The sequence below is a fragment of the Aulostomus chinensis genome, chromosome 6 (assembly GCF_037954235.1).
Source record: "Aulostomus chinensis isolate RoL2024-O1b breed Wild chromosome 6, RoL_Achi_v1.0, whole genome shotgun sequence".
NCBI classification, from domain to species: domain Eukaryota; kingdom Metazoa; phylum Chordata; class Actinopteri; order Syngnathiformes; family Aulostomidae; genus Aulostomus; species Aulostomus chinensis.
This window is the reverse complement of record NC_141325.1, coordinates 4,647,022-4,668,209: the sequence shown is the minus strand read 5'-3', so window position 1 is coordinate 4,668,209 and position 21,188 is coordinate 4,647,022. Positions and strand designations below refer to the sequence as shown.

Here is a 21,188-nt window from a genome sequence, read left to right as displayed (position 1 = left end):
ACTGGCCAAACAAGTTGGTGCGCCGGCAGGAATTGAGTGGATTGCTGCTGGTTTTGAAACCTATTTTAAGGAGTCAGCAGTCACACGTACGAGGGTTTGATTTAGGGGGGAAACAAGAGGGAGCGGGTGAAAAGAAGAAAGAGGATAATTGTTCGTAAAAAGTAAAGAGACGGTAATGAAAATAGACGCAGAGGAAAAGACGGCGACTAAGATTTTAAATCTGTCAATGGGGACCTGGTGTTGTATTTGAACTGTGAAGGCTGGAAGCTGCCGACCGCCCTGCCCGCAGCCTGATCTCCAGGGTCAGCTCAAGCTCCAGCATCTGCCGCAGAGCATCCAGAGAGAGGGCGTGCCATTGTTTACTGTCCACGTTGCGGGTAAACAATAAACAATGAAAAGACTGAGGGATTGCCAGCTCCTCACCCTAATGTTGCCATTTTGGGAACTCAAACACACCCCCATGCTCCTCACAGCCCCTACTCACCACCCACTCCCTCTTTCCCGTTCTCTACCCCAGAAACCCCAGAGGGGCGGTCGCCCAGCCTGCCCACGCTGCCCTCCAAGAAACCACGAGAGGGTGTGGTTCCGCCTGGAACAGGGAAGCCATTTATTTTGGGCGCATCTCTGCTGACTGACTCATGTGTTGACTGGAAAGTTGGCTGCATGTTCTATGGGCCGAGGCTCCACCAGCCCTGTGGGCTATCAGTCCCTGACCTTCCCCCCCCTCCTCCCGGACCCCCAGCACCTCAGCCTGCCGCACGTCCAAATGCACCAATAGCCACCCACTCCCATCCACCCACCCACTCCAAACAGCCTTCATCACCACTCTATTTTTGTCTTTATATCAGTCCTGCCACCAACCTCCCAGCTCTCAGTCTCAATTTGAAGAATTGCCATTGTTTCACGCTGACCTTCAGCTGGCGTTGGGTAAAACTAATAATCTGGGATTGCTTTATAAGTTTTATGAGTCACATGTTTTGTTTGTGTATTCTCAGGAAAAAGGTCCCTCGAGTAAAGAGAGAAAGACAAAGACCTCGACTGAAAAACAAAAGATCAGCAAAGCAAATAAATGGTAAAGAAATTCAAAAATACACCGAGTTTGCTGGTCCGTCATTTCAGACGGCAGAAATTTAAACAGCTAAATCCTTAATTTACTACTACATGTGTACAATATTACCGTTTAAATGTATTATAATTCCTGTCCAGGTACTGCAGTTGAAAATTAGACAAGATTGCTGAACTTTTACACAAATATCTCTGAATGTGCACCATCCCCGCGACCTGAAACTGTACAAATAAATAAAAATAAAATACACAATTTAAAAAAAACTAGAAGCTACACACTCCAAAAGATTCTATGAATCAGATTGATTCAGCCCCCGTGGACCTTCCTCTGGTGTGTTTTTAAGACACTTAGTGTGAAATGGATGTTTGTCTCTCTATAATACAACAAGTTATACCACATTAGTCCTCACATGAAAAGAAACAACTCAGTTTCAGTGTTTTAGAGGTTTTACAACGAGGCTACAGGACTATGGATCGAGAAAGGGAGCGACCTACCGATGGGAAGACTCACCTTAAAATATTCTGTCCATTTAATTTGCTAAAAAAAACACCTTCAATAAATCTACATTTCTGTAAAACACATATCTGAAGCCATATTTGCAATGGCTAACAGTCCTTGAAATTAAGCATTCATTCAATCAATTTATGAGTGAAAAGAATGGGTCTCTTGATCCAATAAAGTACCCATTAAATGTCTGGTGTAGGGCCCCACCGAGAGCTCTTTCAGTTCTTCTTTTAGTCATCAACTATGATAAAACCGAGCCGTTACTGTTCTCGGCGGAGAAATAAGCGACGTACACAGGAAGGATATTTATATGATCTATGTACTAATCGGAAGTTGATGTTTAAATCTTGCTGATCTGATGTGTGTATAGTTAATGTAAACTGTATGATCCGGTAAATGGAGGGAGAAAAAAAAAAAAACATGGGAAGAAAAACCTAGTGTGGATGACATTTTCACAGCTGGAGCGTTCCAGATGGCATGAGTAGTCAATAAAAGAAGATGAGGGCCCATTAAAAAAAGAAAAAAAAAAACTTTTAAAATGCCCAACTGTAACAGGACTTTTATTTATCTGCCTGGCAATGAAAGACTCTTTTATATGGTCTGGATCAAATTCACTCTTCCTCTATATAATGTAACTGGAGGATGGAGACTTGGAGCTCAAAATGTTCCTTCATAGAAAAGTTGCGCGTATTCCAAAATATATGCTGAGATTCCGCCCGTGCAGCCGAAGACACGCTGAACATTTTCCTTCTGTTGACAAAACCCCGGGATGAGATCTATCAGAAAGGAGTCCTTCCTGCACCCGAGCACGGAGCGTCTCATCTGTTTACCTGCTACTTATTATGTAGTGGTCAAAGGAGGCTGAAAGGTGGGCGCTCCTCATCTTCTGTTTCTCCCTAGGGTCCCCATATTGCTCTGGAGATGTCTGTGGGTTCCTTGCTATGGCGTGGTGCTCTGACATTCCCTCCACACCCACACTGGCAGCCAATGTGCCAATTAGTGGCCTTCTCCACAGGGGTGGGTGTATGGGAGGTGGAGAACACAGTAGAACGAGACAGAGGCGAAACAGCAACAGTATATCGTTTCTGTGTGTGTGTGTGTGTGTGTGTAACAAGGCCTCAGACCTCAGACATTCCTTTCGCTATGACCTAGGGTACAATTAAGGGGATGTCCCTCCCCTGCCTCCCCTCCTCGGTGGACCACATCAACGGAAGTCCTGGCCTAGCTGGAGGCTCTAATGACGGGAGGGAGGCCAGGTCGCGACCCTGGTGTGCCACCTCAGCGCCACACCCTTCCTGTTTAGGTCCAGACAGGGTCCACGCCAAGACACAACGGGAGGAAAGGGGACAGGGGAGACAGGCAGTAGAGGAGTGTTTGTGAAGATCTGGAAAGCTAGTTGAGACGGACTGGTAAAAACTATTACGGCGGTGTCATGCTGTATGAGCTTATTTTGCTCTAACACAAGTTTTTCCTCTCCCCTAATATGTTTCCCCTGTCATCAAAGTACACATTTCTTCAAATCGATCACGTACAATATGAGAGTTTGGGTCGAAACACGTTAATTTCAGGGAAACATTGTGGTTGAACTGGAAATCAAGGGCGTAGGTTTCGTTGTGGACACTAGAGACTTTGGGAAGACAGACCGTCTCTGTTAATGTGTAGTGTTGGCATCACCTTTAGGTGAAGATCTAGGATCATTCTGATGTGGCTTCAGCGAGACAGAGGGCTGCTGGCACGCCGTTATCCACCGCAGTGACTCAAAGTAGCGTCACACTAAAGCGGGAGGACTGACTCCAGCAGTGTTAGCAGCTAAACCGTACTGATCAATGCGACTCAGGAGACGGTCTCTTGTGTTCATACCAGAACACTTAGAACACTGCAGTAATAACCAGTCGAGTGCTCCACCTCCCTATGCAAACTTTTCTCTCTTTCAATGATGTCATGTGACTTACTACGATTGTGTCTTCATAATTACTACAGCCACTAGATGGCATCAGCCACTTTTACACTAGTATTTACTGCTCGGTCTAGAGAGGACAGGCTGCCCTGCACTCATGTTATGGTAAAAATGTCACAAAAATTCTCACTACCATCTTTTCATCAGACTCTTGTCCTTCAGCCTGCAGCCAAAGACGTTGTGTTTGCACACGTGTGGAAGTACGCTCATTAACACGTTGTTTTAAATGAATACGAATGCCTGTTTCATTCATCCTCAGATTTTAAGGATCCGGCCCAGGTCGGGTTCACGAGGTCACACTAAAGAAAGTATTTCAGGGAATGATCACGAGCCTCTGCGGCTCTCCTCAATGGTTTCTAGTGAACTTCAGCTCATTTTTTAGCTGTACACTAATTAACTTTACTTGGGATGATCTCACCGCTCTCGCAGCATTACATCCAACCACAGCAGGCTGCCATTTTCAGCAAAAACATTAAACTTGTACCCAGCACACCTACACCTAGCACCACCCCCCCCCCCCAAAAAAAAACAACAACCCAAAAATGAATATAATACTGAGATCCAAACTTAAATCTGTCTTTGAGGACATTTTCACATTCTCTTGGTGTACAGCCGGGCAGAAACATGATTGATAATGTTGCTCCTTATATCCATCCATCGTCATCTTCCGCTTATTCCTACACATTAAGGGTCGCGGGGGGGCTGGAGCCTATCCCAGCGTCAACGGGCGAGAGGCGGGGTACACCCTGGACAGGTCACCAGTCCATCGCAGGGCCAACATAGAGAGAGACGAACAACCATTCACACTCACATTCATACCTACGGTCAATTTAGAGTATTCAATCAGCCTCGTCCCCAAATTGCATGTTTTTGGACTGTGGGAGGAAGCTGGAGTACCCAGAGAGAACCCACGCAGGCACAGGGAGAACATGGAGACTCCACACAGAAAGATCCCGTGCCAGGACTTGAACCCAGAACCTTCTTGCTGTGAGGCCACAGTGCTGACCACTGCACCACCGTGCAGCCCTGCTCCTTATATGCCAGGAGCTGTTTGGTAACATTTTTGGTGAATTACCTAACATGGTGACATCTGCTGTCCCCAAGTGGCCAAAAGAAAAAAAATCACTTGTTTCAGGATCCATTAAAAGAAATGCTGACAGGCGCTTATATTTCATCCTCCTTATGAAGACGTTGCTGCTATATAAAAACACCTGCTCGTTCCCTCCTCCACTGCCTTCCTCATCATTAGATGACTTTGAACTAACATTTTTGTGCACTCGAGCCGCCCGTTGATTCTGTCTGCATCATTTCTTCCACTAACCCTCCTTATTTTATAGGAAATAATAAATAAAAACTGGACACATTACAGGTCATTATTACAGGTAGTTAAGGGGGAGATGAAAGGCACAGATGGGCTGTACAGAATGTGTGGGTGTCTGGGCATTTGTTAGTATGCAGAGAGTTGTGTTAGCGTATCATGGGACTGAAAGCTGTGGTCCTCAGCCCTGCTATCAGACAACCCACTCTGATGGAGAGGCTGGGATAATGATATGTCTGTGAGTCTGTCTGTCATGCCTCTGGATTTGCTTGCTTCGCTCTTGTGAGTGAGGAACAACAGGGGACATGTGGGGGTGGTAAAGAGAGTGTTCATGTGTGTGTGTGTGTGTGTGTGTGTGTGCTGTATGGATTCATATGTGCCGGTGTACAAGGGGTGAGTGCGAGTGTGTGTGTGTGTGTCAGGGGTCCCCACAGATTATAGATGTTGATGAGAGTCTCCTCTCAGCTTGGAAACCCTGTAATTGTCACCTTGCTCAAGTAGGGGAGAGGAGAGAGATACGCATTGGACAACCACACTAAAAACCTGCAATCAAAGAAAAGGGAAATGTAGAAAGTTATGAAACAAGATGAAGAACAAGAAGGGGGAAAAAAAAAAAGGTACTCTTGACCAAAAGAGAAATTAAGCACAGACCGGTGTGATTTACACAGGTGCTGCAGCACACGCAGTGACAGTGAGCTCATGTGTGGTGTCTGTGTGTGCATGAAATTGAAATAACTAGAGTGAGAGACAATCAACGTTTGTCCAACGATCACAGTCACTATATTATTAGAGCCTGAATTCCCAATAACACTGATAGTGTTTCCACTTTATCACTCAGCAAAGCAGACCAACGTGTTCAGAATGAGTTCCCTCACACTTAATTAGGCCACAAATGTAACTCAATGCTGTAGATGAGCTGACAGGCGGCTTTGCTTGCTTGTATAAAATCCTGTTTCTTGTTTCCTCTCACGCTGAGAGAGTTTCTGCATAACAACACGCAAGACACGTTTGCTTGGTAAACTTGAGTTACAAAAGTTACAAAGTTACGAAACACTTCTTCTTCTTCTAATTTGAACACATTACTGATGTTGGGTAATCAATGAATAAACTCTGATACATGTAGAATATATTGGAAACGATTATGTATTTCTTTCAACGCGACATCACCTTTACATGTTTTTCTGCCAGTAGACATCTGTTACAATTTATGCGTGGGTAAAACGTCAGTTCTCAGAGTAAGAAAATGTAATAAGGGATCAATAAGTAGTGTGGGGACAAACACACACTCACTGTATCGAGGTCAAAGTCTCAGGTGTTTACACCTCCAGGAGGCAAACATGAGCTCCCAGAGCGACAGAATGGGGTCACTTAGGGGCATTAAGAGAATATATATGATAAACATAGTGTTTTCTCCTGATTAATTACCCTCTTTGTTGTGTGGGTTCATGAACACACACAAGATGTGTTTACATCAGAAACATAATTGTGAGGATGTGCAGTCACAAATGACTTTGCATCATCTTTTAATGTCACAGCTTTGAAATCACTTGTGGCAAGTTAGACACAGGAAAATATCCATGTGTGTATGCGCTTGTAAAGATTAAACTGAAAGGGAATGTATACAGCAGCACTGTGAGAGTGCCCGCTGGGTGTGTGTGCTGCTCTGCCTTGCTGGAGTAGAACAGCAAAGATCAAGACAAACAGTAATTTGTCTGTATCGACTGTAGCGCTCCTTTGTTTCTCATTAGCTTCTATTAATCTATTTACCCTTCACAGTGCCCTGACACCACCCCCAGAAACCCAGCCTTTGCCAAAACCGAAGTGACACTGGCACCACAGGCGAGGTTGGGAGGCCATGAGGTCATACCAATGATGGCACTAGCTGTCGACTGGTGAGATGTGGGGCCCGTAGGCGGAGGGGTGCGAGGTGCCTGCAAGGGGAGAGTGAAGGGAGTGTGCCGGGGGAAGTGAGACATTCATTAGGAGAGCCAAGCTGACGCTGTCACCCTCGCCTGCTTCTAAGGAGCTTGCTCCGACACACGGCAGCCTCAGCTGCTACCAGACCCTGGTTGTGCTCTGCACCGACATGCCTTCCACATTCAAGTCACAGTTTGTGTGTGCATATATTTGTGTGCAATTGAATGTTAAAATGTCTTTTTATGCTACGAAACACTGCCACAGACGTTGGTTGATGCACAGAGGAAAATGATGGAAGGCAGAGATACAGACAGATGCAGTGAGTCTATTATAAAATGGAGGTTCATGGTTCATCTGCTGAGGTCTCCTGCCTGTTCCAGGCTGTTCTGATGACAAATGAGACAAGCATGTTCCCTAAGACAACTTGCATGCCTTTGAAAGCAGAGTCCATTTTATTGGACCGCTAACGTGATGAGTGAGGCCAGGAGTCAATTACTGTGTACTTATTCTCCCTGTGCCTCAACTGCTGTTAACACTGGCTAATAATGAGCTACTGTGAACGAGAGCATGGTAGAGAATCCTTTTGACTCACAGAAAAGGAAATATCATCTTTTCACTCCGTGGCCCAAAGCTGACGCCTGCATGAATGAAAGAGGAGGAGGACAAACTGAAGGAGGATAATACAGACAAAGCTGCACCCAGCACTGAATTATCCTTTAATATTCTATTTACATCTGCATGATTATGTCCATGTCACCATTACATTTCAGAATGAAAAGAGAACTCCGACTTTACACCCCCCAACACACACACACACACACACACACACACAGACAACATAAATACATTTTTAAAAAAAGGAGAAGACTTTGAGCTAGTGGTTGAGACAATAACCTCACTAAGAGGATTTTAGCAGTTCTTAAGTCCAGTGACCAGTTTCAGACCATCCACCGCCAGCAGGGAGTGACTTGTGTGGCTGCGCTGACCTCAGCCATCAGACCAGGAAGCTCCGTCCCCGTCAATAATCCTAATCTGGTGGCCACTCCAGTCCAGACATGTGACCACACCAACAACACAGGCTGCTCCTCTCCCTGTCACCATAGTTACCAATCCACACTCCAACCAATAAACCGATTGTTAGTTTTAATGTGATTTTCCCTTCAATTATCGTCATGGTTATGCATGTTTATTACTTGGTTTTAACCTCAAACCACTGTCACATTGAAGTGTTTATTGTAATCGTATTTTTAAGGAAGCTATTGAACGTTTATTATTCACAAATTGGGTGTAACGCTTGTGTTTTTAGTGCGCTCCTCTGCGTACGAATACTTGTGCTGCTTGAACAGATACAGGTACTCGTTGGCAACACAGTCACCAGCTGTGTGAGCACACAGACCCCCTTCCTCTCACTCTGGTCACTGATCCGTCCCATTTGTTAATGCAGAACATCACGACCGCAAATGGAGACGCAGACGTGCCGGCATGCGATGACCAGCAGGCACTGGTGTGTCAGTAGCTATATGGGATGCTAAGGATTTTCCTTCTTTGCCTTTTTCTGCGGTATTCAGAAATGAGAAGACACATGCAGTTGTAGAAGACAGGAGATGAGACGAGTGTCCATTCTTCACCTGAGCGCTAACAGCTTTAAAAGCTTTGGAGGACGCTGCCTTCACACGGCTGTTGGGGAATAACAACCACTCACTCTTGTCTGTCACCAATTTTTAATGTTGAGATTTTCAAGGCTGTTGAAATTCCTCTTTTTCACTTGGTGTTTCACAAATACTGCATCCTAGTTAATACACAATGGATATGTTCTAGTTAATGCCACTGTATTATATTGTAATGGACTCCAAATGAGGTTGGTCTTTGCCAAATCAGGTTATGAGAACCCCGGGTTGTGTTCATTTGTTTTAATTAACCAGGAGATGAGAGGTGAGAGAAGAGGAAAGGAAACAACGCTCTGGTAGATGGTTAATGTAATTAACCATTACGGGTCCCCAGAGTGAGTCGGAGGTAACGACGGACAGAGGTGACAGGCCAGTGTCTGAAAGGACTGAAAGCTCTGAGATGACACAACAGGCACCGCACTAAGAAACCAAATAAAAGAATGATGGTCTTGTAAAAAAAAAAAAAAAAAAATCAGATTAAAAGTTGCATTTCCCTCAATTTTTGTAATTGTAGAAATATTTTTGTAATCCGATGAGTCACATCAAGTATCTGGAGACTCACCAACACAAAACGGGACTTTGGCACATTCAGCAAACTTTTTTTTTTAAGTTAAGTTTCATTCCAGCTGAATGTTTAATCACCTAAATAAGCTCATTACATACCTCACTGGACTGATGTAACTCTTTGTCTGAGGTCAAGTCTGACAGATTTAAAGTGACCGCTCTGCAGACCTGAGAGACAAGGAGCAGTGGTGGATGCCAAGAAGAGAGAACGCCTCTTACTTTGTGTGTCTGCATGAGAGTGTGAGGGTTTTTTGTTGTTGTTGTTGTTGTTTTTTGGAGTAGGGGCAAAAACAAAACCCACGTTGAGAAGGTCATACCTGTAGAGACCACCAGGGGCAGAGACCACCCACCACAGCACGTAAACAGACATGGAAATAATATGAGGGCAACATCTGATTTGATTTCAATAAAGGTTATGGAGCTGACGGTTTGCACGATGGTGCCGCAACCTTAACCGAACGGGACGATGTTGCCGACGTCTTTTTTTTCAGCATTTATCAGCATCGTCAGCAGCGGCGGATCACAACAACGTCCGAGAAAAGTTGGTGAGAAACAGCAAGGTGAGCTGACAGAAAGGTGGCGTCAATTTTTATGTTTTTTTTTTTTTAATCAGCAATTTAGCATTTATGAATACAGCTTGTTCGCTTAGATGTGTGAATTAATATGTTGCCGGCCTGCCAGCTGAGCTGCTCGACATCATCGGTTTCTTTCCTGGATCTTAATGAATTACACGCCAAGTGCAGCCACGACAAATCTTCAAACAAGCGTCTTGAGAACAATGTGTCACTGTTACCTTGTTTTCCATCCTTTCATGTTTTGTTCTCGCGGCCCTGCTTAAGAGACACTGCTGGGTTTTGTTTGTGGCTGCAACACACAAGAGTTGTAAATCATGAATGAGAGTTGTTTTGCATTTTGTCAAGTTGCTTTGGGCAGGATGAGCATGATGGATAAGCTTAGAATGCAGCGGACAAATGAGAGGGGAAAGTCATAGGTGCTGCTAACCGTTACGATACAAGAGTGTCGGTTCACCAAGGAGAGCTTTAAAAGGCCGCAGATACGATTTTATATGTTTGCTTTATTGTTATAAATGCATGCTGCTTAAGGTTTTTGCAAGCAGCCTGGACCCTCTGCTTTCTCCATCTCTTAACTGGCTCTGCTCGACTCCTGTTCCCAGGGACCATGGGGAAGGACAAGTCCTGGCTGTCCTGGCTCTTGACAGAGGAGATAAATCACTCAGCACACCGGAGGATAGCCTTCCAGTCGGCAAGCTGGGAACTTCATTATCCCGCCCCTGCCACACATTACCATGCAGATCGTCACTGATTGGGCCGGCGCTGTGGCGTGCACAGCCTACTTCTGTCACTGCCAGAGGAGTCGCAGATCCGTCTCAGAGGAGAGGTGGAGAGAGGAGGAGAGTACTGAGAAAAAGGAAAGGTGGAAGTGAGAGAAGTGATGATGAAAGAGAAAGATTTTAAAGAGGAAGTGGGAAAAATTCACTGATATCACTTCGATACAGAAATATTTGTTATTTAAAACTGTGTCATTCATGCTGGGAATTGTTGATGTCTGCAAGAGACAGCATAAATTCCACTATGGTGTAGTTTCATTACGCAAGAGTCAGGAAAACCACAGTTTCGACTCGTGTGCTCACACTGCTCAGCATCAACACTTTCACTCGCTCCAACACCTTGGCTGTTTAGAAACAGTAGGATTTTCTTCACCACAAGCCACCCATCTCGAGAACTTCTGAGGACATTTATTTATACGAACCTCAAAAATATCAGGTTGCAACAGTTTCCTTTGCAATTGCGGGTATGATGTAATTTTATACATGCAGGTTCATTCGGAAATGATCTCTTTCATGATTCAGTCAAAACTAACATTGTTTTACAAAACAGGATATCGCAAGTTAGAGTCACTTAAGATGGAAAAACATACAGAGTAATGATAGAAAAGTGTGTGTGTGTGCACACCATGTATCCCTTATATTATTCTTTACGGTCACAATTTGGGAACTTTTAGAGAGAAAAAGCAACAAATCCTAACCTGTGACTTTCGGGTTTGGCAAGAATCTTTAAAGAAATTCATGTTCAGCGATTGTCTTTGGAAGTGTTTAGAGTTGTGTGTGTGTGTGTGTGTGTGTGTCTGTGTGTGTGTGGACTCACCTTCAAATCGTAGTTTGAGGGCTAAGACTTGGTTCTAAGGACGAGTCTTAAACTTGGTTTTAGGTTCAGTTTAGGATGACTGGGGTTTACAGATTTAGTTGAGATGATTACGGTTAGGGGTGAGGGAATGTGCTATGCCAACAAATGTCCTCAAGATAGCTGTGTGTGTGTGTGTGTGTGTGTGAGAGAGAGAGAGAGAGAGAGAGTGTTAATGTGAGTGTGTGTGAATGTGTGTGTGTAACATTTACATTAAAATATATATATATATATATATATATATATATATATACACACATAATGTAAATAAATCCCAGGCATTTTTTATCAGCTCCAGGGACAGGAGGAGCCTGTGTGCATGCAGGTGAGTCTGATGCAGCACCAGCTGGGCTTGACTGTCTGTGGGTCACACTGTGATTGGAAGGCATCTTGAGACGAGAGGACGACAGAGTCGGCCAGAGAACAAGGTCAGAATTTGGATGCTGGTGATGCAGACAGATGATGCCAATGACGACATGATGAGATCTCGGAGATCAAAGACATTTGTCAGAGAGGCTTATGAGTTTGGAATTTATTTCAGAAAAAAATGATGTCAGAAAGCATGTGAGTACATATGAGAATACTTTTGGTTTAAATGTTCTCACACTTGTACATCCAGTGACAGACAACAACCTCAGAGAAAGAGTTTGAAAGACAAATTGTGACCTGACCAAGTCTATAAGACGCTTGATACGGAAAGAGATGGTTTCAGAAAACCAGGAACTGATATCCCTCAAGATGGCATTTCAGAAGCTTCAGGAAGAAATGCAGGAGCTGAGAGCTGAAGTCTTGAAGCAGGAGGAAGAAAAACTGTCTCTACAGCTCAGACTGACGTCTGAGGAGGTTATCCGGAAAGAGAAGGAAACAATGGTGTCCTACCTGGAGGAAGAGCTCCATCAGAGAAACCTGGCTGTGGATGATGCCAGGACAAAGGTAAAACATCTGGAGGGCCACCTGCAGAATGTGCTTAAGGAGGCTTGGACCAAGCTAAATACAATGGACCAGGCTATGGGTGAGCTCAGGACCAATACCAGTCAGCTGCAGACTGAGCTGGAACGCAAGGACCTGGCTTTGGATGAGGCTGGGACCCATATCTGGCAGCTGCAGAACGAGGTCCAACAAAGAGACCTGGCTGTGGATGAGGCCAGAACACAGATCAAGCACCTGGAGGGCCACCTGCAGACTATGCTCAAGGAGGCTTGGACCAAGCTAAATATAATGGACCAGGCTATGGGTGAGCTCAGGACCAATACCAGTCAGCTGCAGACTGAGCTGGAACGCAAGGACCTGGCTTTGGATGAGGCTGGGACCCATATCTGGCAGCTGCAGAACGAGGTCCAACAAAGAAACCTGGCTGTGGATGAGGCCAGAACACAGATCAAGCACCTGGAGGGCCACCTGCAGACTATGCTCAAGGAGGCTTGGACCAAGCTTAATGAAATGGACCAGCCTATGGATCAGCTCAGGACCAACACCAGTCAGCTGCAGACTGAGCTGGAACACAAGGACCTGGCTTTGGATGAGGCTGGGACCCATATCTTGCAGCTGCAGAATGAGCTCCAACAGAGAGACCTGGCTGTGGATGAGGCCAGAACACAGATCAAGCACCTGGAGGGCCACCTGCAGACTATGCTCAAGGAGGCTTGGACCAAGCTTAATGAAATGGACCAGCCTATGGATCAGCTCAGGGCCAACACCAGTCAGCTGCAGACTGAGCTGGAACGCAAGGACCTGGCTTTGGATGAGGCTGGGACCCATATCCGGCAGCTGCAGACTGAGCTGGAACGCAAAGACCTGGCTTTGGATGAGGCCGGGACCCATATCTGGCAGCTGCAGAATGAGCTGAAATGCAAAGACCAGGCCTCAATTAAAAGGATCAAGCAGAAGAAGGAGACAAAGAAGAAGAAGAAGAGAAATTGGCTGTGGAGACTTTTCAGACGAGGCTCTAAATGACCAGTGAATCAGAAGTTATTACATTTATTGTTCATTGCAAAGAAAATTGTTTATAAAAGGAAAACTGTTGAATCATTGAAGAGTCTGTGTATTTGCTTCATATCATTGCTGTTTGTTTTTGAAATAAAGATAAATACAACTGTACATTATTAGTGTGTGTGTGTGTGTGTTTATGCGTGCATGAACATACGTGTGTGTGCCCATGTGTGATGTGTTGTTGCCTACGGGACCCCTTTCAGGTATAAGTATTCACTTTAGCAGGAGCCTTGATCTTCACAGGGACCAAAGACCAGTCCTAATGCAGCAAAACAAGGAGGGCATTCTTGGTTAAGGTGTGAGCTGAGTTTAGTTAAGGTTAGGATTAGGACTCGGCCTTGTACTAATAAGGACAGTAAACCTTAGTGTGTGTGTGAATGTTAATGTGAGTGTGTGTGAATGTGTGTGTGTGTGTGAGAATGTTAATGTGAGTGTGTGTGAATGTGAGTGTGTGTGCACGAGTGTGTGTGTCTTTCTATGCGGATGTCATCGTGGCAAAGATGAAACCGACTTCAGGACAGTGACAATTTGATGAGCCTCATTCAAAAGCAGGAACATAAGCCATGTTTGTTAAACCACTGCTCAAAGAAAAGGGGGAAATAACGAGTGATACAACATGAAAGCTCCATTCACGCCTCCGTATCTATCATCAGATGCTGTAACTCAAGCATACATAACGTGTTTGCGCTGAGTTCAATAGGGCCGAGCCAACTGCGCAATAGGTTTACATCTTTCCCTCTATCGCTCTCAAACCTCTGGTCGAAGCTGAATCAATACATCAGTGAGATGGAACCCAATCACTGTGAATATTTGCTTTCATTTGTTTGCTTCTTACCAGCGGAAAACCCAAGAGGGGAGGATATAAATGATATTGATGGATGGAGGGAAAGCTTTTAATGTATAGCGCCCAGAATGTAAAATATAGTTATTCCATATGAACCTCTCTCATATAGACAATTATGCTGTTATTTGTCAATGAATTAAAAAGGAATACACTGATCAAACATGCTGGGATTTCCATTTTGTAGGAGGTTAATACATTTCACAGCAGAAAAATGTGATAATCAGCCCAGGCCGGGGTTATTAAATGTGTTACAACATGTAGTCATTCACCTCAGTGAAAGAGAAGGACCGTCAGGCTGCAGCCGTCAAGAAAGACTCAAAGGAATTGCGTTATGGCTGCGAGCAGGTGGAGGGTGTCAGGGTGGGCAGGGGTTCCAGGTGTTCTTAACAAGAATGAAAGTGACATCTGAAATTAACCAACATTTCATTCCACACTTCTGAACCATGGGGTGAGTGCAAATGAAACTGATAGGGGAGAACGACTCCTCCACTCCCCCAGCCTCCAGTTCACACTGCTGTCAGCAGATGTCAGTTAACTTCCTCCTGAGCTGCTCACCTTCTCCATCTCCTCCCAGAAACCCTCCAATGAACAATCCTGAACTTATCTAGACATTAGCCGGAGGAAGTGTTTGAGCAAATGGTCACATCAGTTGGGCTGAATGTTAACCTGACAAGCTCCCGAAATGTCCAGTTGAGTGAATAAAGCAAGTGAATCTTCAACCTCCAGTCAGCCGGCGTCTTCTTGTTTGAAATGCGCCGATGGCAGGGAACCAGAACGCTACAAACAGCAAAGAGCAAATACAAAGGGTCATCAGTCAACCTTCCTCATGTGCACTGGAAGGTTGATAGACACCGCAAAAATTCAAAAATGCGCCCTCTCTTTAAGTTTTTGTCTTTTCGAAACAAAGAATAGACGTGCAAAGCCGGAGAAGGAAACTCTTTAACGCTTTATTAAAAATAAGCTCTGACGTGCAGCAAATGCACATTTCCTTTTGTGCAGCGTGGCCAGAGTACATCACGCTCTACATTGTGGGTGCCATCGCTCGGCTGTTCCAGACAGCACTTCCGTAGGGGAAAGACGTGACACAATCTCCTGTTATGCTACATGTGTGACAGGGCAAAAATACCCCACATATGTGAGAAAACGCCAACTTGCAGTATGTTCTACACAGATATAAGCAAAAGACGGCCACCCCCTTACCTCTCTTTCCACCTATATGCTTTGTTTCTACCGCCTTAAGTTTTGTATGCCCTCCCCACTCTAGTCCCCCCCCCCCCCACACACACACACATACACACACACACCCTCCCTCTAGTGCTTGTGTCAGAGAATCCCCAGGGTGTGTGTGGGCTAATTAGGGTGAGGCAGATTGGAGGGAAACACAGGTGTTAGCCAGACCGCACTCTCTGTACAGAGTAATGACTGTACTGACGCCCCTCATCCCACCAACCCTCCCCCCCTCCCAGGGTAATTTGTCGCCACTCTGTATAACAATGCATCTCTCTGCTCCACTTCTGTTTGCTTTTCATTAATTCTTTTTATGTGGTTATTTGTTAGCATTATTTATGGCCCACACAAATATTAGTGCCATTAGCCAGAGATACAACAATGACTTTGCCACTGTGGTCCTTATTGGAGCCGTGAGGACGGGAATTGTTGATGCGTCTTTATCAGGTCAAGGTGGTCTATTAATGTGTGTGTCATGTGTGTTGCTGTGTTAGCATGCAGGAGCAGGGTTTTACACAGTCAGGCCTACCGTTTGTGTACCCATTCCTCCGTTTCCCCGTGTACTGCCTCTGACAAACACTATTACATCCAACCTAAGACTTGAAATGATACAAACACTAATTTAGTGACGTCCAAGTGCCTCCATGATTCCGACTGGATACGTCTAAAGCATAACAACGAGCCGGAGAACTTCCCCTCTGCTTCTGCCAAGTAAAGAATTTATGAGCACAAATCGACAGAGTTGGAGTTACAGACAGCAGAAAGAGAGAGTAAAAAGGGTGAGTAATGGGAGGAGTGTGAGACGCAAGAAAAAAATAATATAAGAGAGGCATCTTTGAGATCGGCAGATAGAGGATGAGGAGGGGAAAGAGAGAGCATGCTGCTGTTAAGTGCATAAGTGGCAATATGCACCCATCGAGGTGGAACCGGACCCGGTGAGAGAATCCTGTCCTGGGTCAAGCCCAGTCACAATCACTCGGTTGACTCTTGCTCACTTGAGCAGAACACAGCAACGGCAGGAAATGGGTGCAAACCTGAGTCAGCGCCATTTTACCGCCACGTGTGTTCTATGAGAATTTGTAGCTCTTCGTCTATGAAGGAAAACGCCAGTGCTGCATGTTAAATTGAGCTTTCCACATGATGGAGATATTTTTATTACAAAGTCTTTATTGTACCCATTTAAGTCTCCAACCAGTGTGCTGCTCCGACGATGCTGGCGCACAAACACACAGCATTCATCTAACAAATTACCTGCATCTAATTTTAATTGAGTAATCTATTATTTAATGGAAGCAATTCAGTTAGTGGTGTCAAACAGTGAAATGATTATGTGACTCATTACTCGATGGCCTCCAGAGGGACGTTCCTGCCGTAGATACTTGCTGACTGAGAGTTTTAAATCCTGCAGCTTCAGAAATATTCTGCCAGTATAAACGGCAGCCCCCATCACTCTGATGATGTAATAGGTACATACAAACGTCATGTGATCCCATCAGGAGTGAGGGCTCGAGAGTGAACTCCTGGTGACAGACGAGGCAGTGGGACCAGTTGTGCTACCTGCTGGAACAGACAGCAGTGGGACTGTGTCTACAGCATCGAGCAGCATCGAGCAGCATACAGTAGCATAGAAAGAACACATTTCAGATTTTTGAATAAAAAAACAACACTAAGACGATCTAAACAACATGTCAGTGACAATCTGAATTGCAATAAGCGACACTGCACTCTGAATGCTAGTAGTTTGTTCTTTCACCTGAACTCATGATGTGCAAATCAAAAACAGGCAATGACACTTGATTTCTTTATCCATCTCTCCAGCTCAGGCCCTGATTCTGGCTCTGATAAGCCTAAAACACACACACACACGTACCAAAAACACTGCAAAGATCTCCCACACTTCTGTCATGCCCATTGGTTTCTGACTTATGTCAAGTTCTCCTCTCGATGTTCCTTTGGAACTTTAGAATTCCCAAGCAGAAGTCAGCAGGAGCCTCTTCCGCGACTTCACTCGGAGCCGCAGCTTTATGGAACAGACGTTCTGAGATGGTCTGTGGCCTACCTGGCATGATCGTCATGTTCCATTACATTTCTAAATAAATCATTTGCCATACAATATGTCAAGTGCATCAAATTTCGCCGCCATACATGCGTTAAAAAATTGAATGTGTGTGTTCAGGGATGCATGAAGGCGGGGGTGGAGGAAGATTACTCTATGAAAGAAGAGGAAAAAATTGCAAGAATCAGAGTGAAGAGAGACCAGAGAAGATGATTTGGAAATTCTGAGACCATGAGAGCCGCCCGGAGACACAGTAACGTTACAGTTGACCTTTACAATTGCTTGTTTGGATGATGGCTGATAATATATGTGCGTTAATTACCTGACAAAAATAGGTCACCTGGTTTGCAGCAAAAGAAGCTGGCCTGCATTTGTGTCCCATGGAGCTTCGACCGCTGCAGCTGTAGCCTCCAGCCTCCTCAGATGTACTTACAAAAAATGTGTCTTCTCACAAAGATCTTTTTCTCTCCTGCATCACTTCTTTGTGACTGTGGAAAGCAGAAGGAGCCAGCCACATATATTTAGCTCGAAGCTAATGGCAACCAATGGTTAACTACAGAAAAACTGCCCTAAAATGTCTGTTTGCTCATGATGTGCTTGAAAATTTCACATTTTGGGGCAGTTTTGCTGTTGTTAGCCATCAGTCACCATTAGGCTCAAGCTGGCTGGCTCCCCCTGCACGCTGTATGAGGCGATACAGGATGAAAACAGTGTCTGCAGGGTCAAGACACACATTTGTGAGTACAAGAAAGGCAAAATATACTTTTTGGGTGAAGTATTGCTTCAAGCCTGTGCAGGAGCTACTCCTTCAGGACGCAAGGATAATGTTAATTAGGTTAACCACGCTAGTCAACATGCCAATAAAAAAAAAAAAAAAAAAGACTCAATAAATGATATATTACTACTTGTATTTCTACGCTCTTCCACACTCATCTTTATCTACTGTATCTTGATAAAGAAATGCACATTTTTGAGTGTCCAAATGTGAATATAACAGGCCGTTGTTCACTCAGTGCATCGTTGTACTCTGATGCCCACGTTAGTTTGAGTAACTGACTGAGAAAAAAAAACTCATCTAAAACTGGTTGAAATAACACTTTAAAAAGGAAACTTTCCTCACCTTGCTCAAATTGGTTTAACTGATGTTTCATTAGGTGTCAAAAGCACCCAGGGGGCTTACACCCGATGATCTGTCACACCGGGTGCTGAGGAATAAAACAGGTAGCGGAGAAACAGGGGGGAGAGAGAGAAGGAGGAAAGTCATTGTTTGACATTTTGAAAAAGCTGCACGAGAGTGAACACAGGAAGTTACATTCCACAGATGACGGGATAGTCAGCTAACTGATCGCTTGTTCATTTGCACTTCTTCACCCTGGGGTCGGAAGTGTGACACGAGGCGTTTGTTCATTTTTCCACTGCTGATGCCAGTTGTTTTTTTTTTTTTGTTAATCAGCACCACCAGTCTGTAAGTAGTGCAGGTGTGGCTCAGAGGAGTGGTAATGCTGAGGTGGTGTGAAATTACACTTGATGGTGGGGATCAGATGAGCTGCATCACACAGGCATTGTTCAAGTTTGGATTAGCAAGTCTGCTAGATTTTGTGGGAATTTAAATAAAACATGTATTGCTCAAATAACCAGAATGAATAAGACTCAAGTGTTAACAGTCTCTACTTCCCTGTCAGTTTCCTTGGGTTTATTTTTTCTTTTGGCTCTCTCGTGTTTAAATGTGTAATTGTATTACTTAGTTATCTTACACTTAGTCTGAGAGCTGCATCTGTCAAACTCATTTGTTCAGAATGAGAGTCGCTATCGTCTTTGTTGGGATTTGCCTCAATTTATCTTCATAAACTGGGTTTAATAGACACAGTGAATAATCAACATACAAACAGTCATGTGAAGCAGAGGCAGGAAAAAAAAGAAACGATATCAAAAAGTACAAAGGGTAGAAAAATGTAATACGGAATATCTAAATACAATAAGTACTACATTTTTCTACCCTTTATTTAAAAAACGAATTAAGTACTCCCAAAGTTTCAAGACATTCAGCAGTCCTACAGAGTTGTTCATGGTTGAGTGTTAGAAAATACTGGCTGCTACACACTTTCATTTGTTGGTCAGACACACACACACACACACACACACACACACACACACTGATGAGACGAAAAACAAAAAAAAGAACTATAATTAAGACTCGATGCGTTTGTGCTTCTTCATGTGGTCCAGGCTCCTGTTTCAGGAGGCAAGTTTAACAAACCAATGCAGATTAAGGCTCCGTGTTTTGAAGGGAATCCACAGTTCTGATATTTCTCGTTCCACTGGATTGAAAAAAAAAAAAGAGGTTGTAGGTTGTGCTCAATATTCAACCCTCGCTATAGGGAATAATAGAATCTAAGCAGCAGTGAGGATGTCCCCCAAGCACATGATGGAACTGACCAGCATCTGCGGAACCAAAGACTCAGAGTTTCAGAGTGTAGATGTTTGCTGAAACTATCAGGCCCCTGGAAGACAACATGAATACACTCGGTCCCACTTAGATCACATGGAAGGGATGCATTCAACAAAGCCTGAAGGAAACTGATTCTGGCAAAGACAAATCCTGCTTCACAGATGAGAAAAAAAAAATATAACAGCAAAAAAAAAAAAAAAAAAGTGTGTTCACCCTCTTAAATCATCAACAAAAGAAAGAAAATTTGGATCAGACTTTGAAAAAAGATCACCAGATTTCTCGTTTTCTTTCCTCTCACTTGCCTCTTGGGTTGTCTGTACAATGAGCTGCAGCTTGAGAAAAAAGGTGACACTTTGGCACCTTTACTGTATGTGCATGCTCCCAGTGGCCTGACGGGTGGTGAGAGGCAAAGGTGACGTTCCCAGACATCATATGTCAAGAACAATCACGCAGACATATGGCAGTCTTAGCAGTGTTAGTCTTGATAATTAAAAATAGATTGGCAAAGCACCGAAAAACACAGAAACACCCTTTTTTCCCCCACATTCTTTTCTGCTGTTCTAGCTACTGCGGTTTTGAAATTGTTTTATTGGGAACTATTTACTAGCGAGTGCACTTTGAATACATAAACCCTACGCCTTCCATATATAGAGACCAAATACTGTCCACAGCTTTAGTGCAAACATATCTTTTTTTTGCGGCCCGAACACTAAAGACAGATAATGACAATGGTATCTGCTACGCTGAGCCATTACTGTGGTGGTCAGTGTGAAATAGCTTCTCTACACAGGCCCTTAGGCCACTCTGCCACCCAGAGATCTGCCTTTATACTCCCAGAGAGCTCCTCTTATCCCCTTATCAGTAAGTACACTTTTGAGTTTATGTCTAGCCAAAGGTAAAAGCCTTATAAATTTGGATATTCAACAACAAAGATGATGGTTTAACTTTAGTTGCAGGAAAGTACCGTCTTTCCCACAGCCTTACTTAACTGGTGTGACAGTGAAAAATGCCGTCTAATCATTTATTTCGGATTTTTCCATTTAATAATCCAGAGGTCAACGTAAAGCGGCCCTGTGACAAAGCCTTTTAGGGCCTCATTCAAAACATTTCAGTGTTTTTCTTGTCAGTCCAATTCTCGTCTCTTCAGCTTTGACTCGGAAACTACCAAAAGTCTTTATTTTCTTTTCGTAAATAAGAACCTTACAGAGTTTTCATTTGGTGGCTCATGCCTAATGGATACTTGGCATGAGCTTGCAGCCCAGTGTTCGCAGCTCTTACTCCCTCGCTGCCACGACTGCTGTGGTCTTGCGCTGCAGGAGAACCTTTGTGTCTATATGGTCCTTTAACAAATACCTATTCTAGAGTTTCCTGCTGCTCTCCTAACAATTTCCATGCACTCTTGCAAGATGATCTCAGAGAAAAAGACGAG

General features: G+C 44.2%; 1 long non-coding RNA gene across 4 annotated transcripts in view; it reads right to left on the bottom strand.

The window, feature by feature from the left end:
• Window positions 1-9,874: 9,874 nt before the first annotated feature.
• The window catches only part of LOC147259769 (uncharacterized), a 30,354-nt gene continuing 19,040 nt past the window's right edge, over window positions 9,875-21,188 (bottom strand). For 2 of the 4 annotated variants that reach the window (XR_015116262.1, XR_015116258.1), the window contains one exon: window positions 9,875-10,411. This is a non-coding gene — a long non-coding RNA (uncharacterized LOC147259769). Of the gene's footprint in view, window positions 10,412-17,659; window positions 17,799-18,430; window positions 18,516-21,188 lie in introns of those variants that run through there. The other 2 variants (XR_015116260.1, XR_015116261.1) reach the window with 2 other exon arrangements.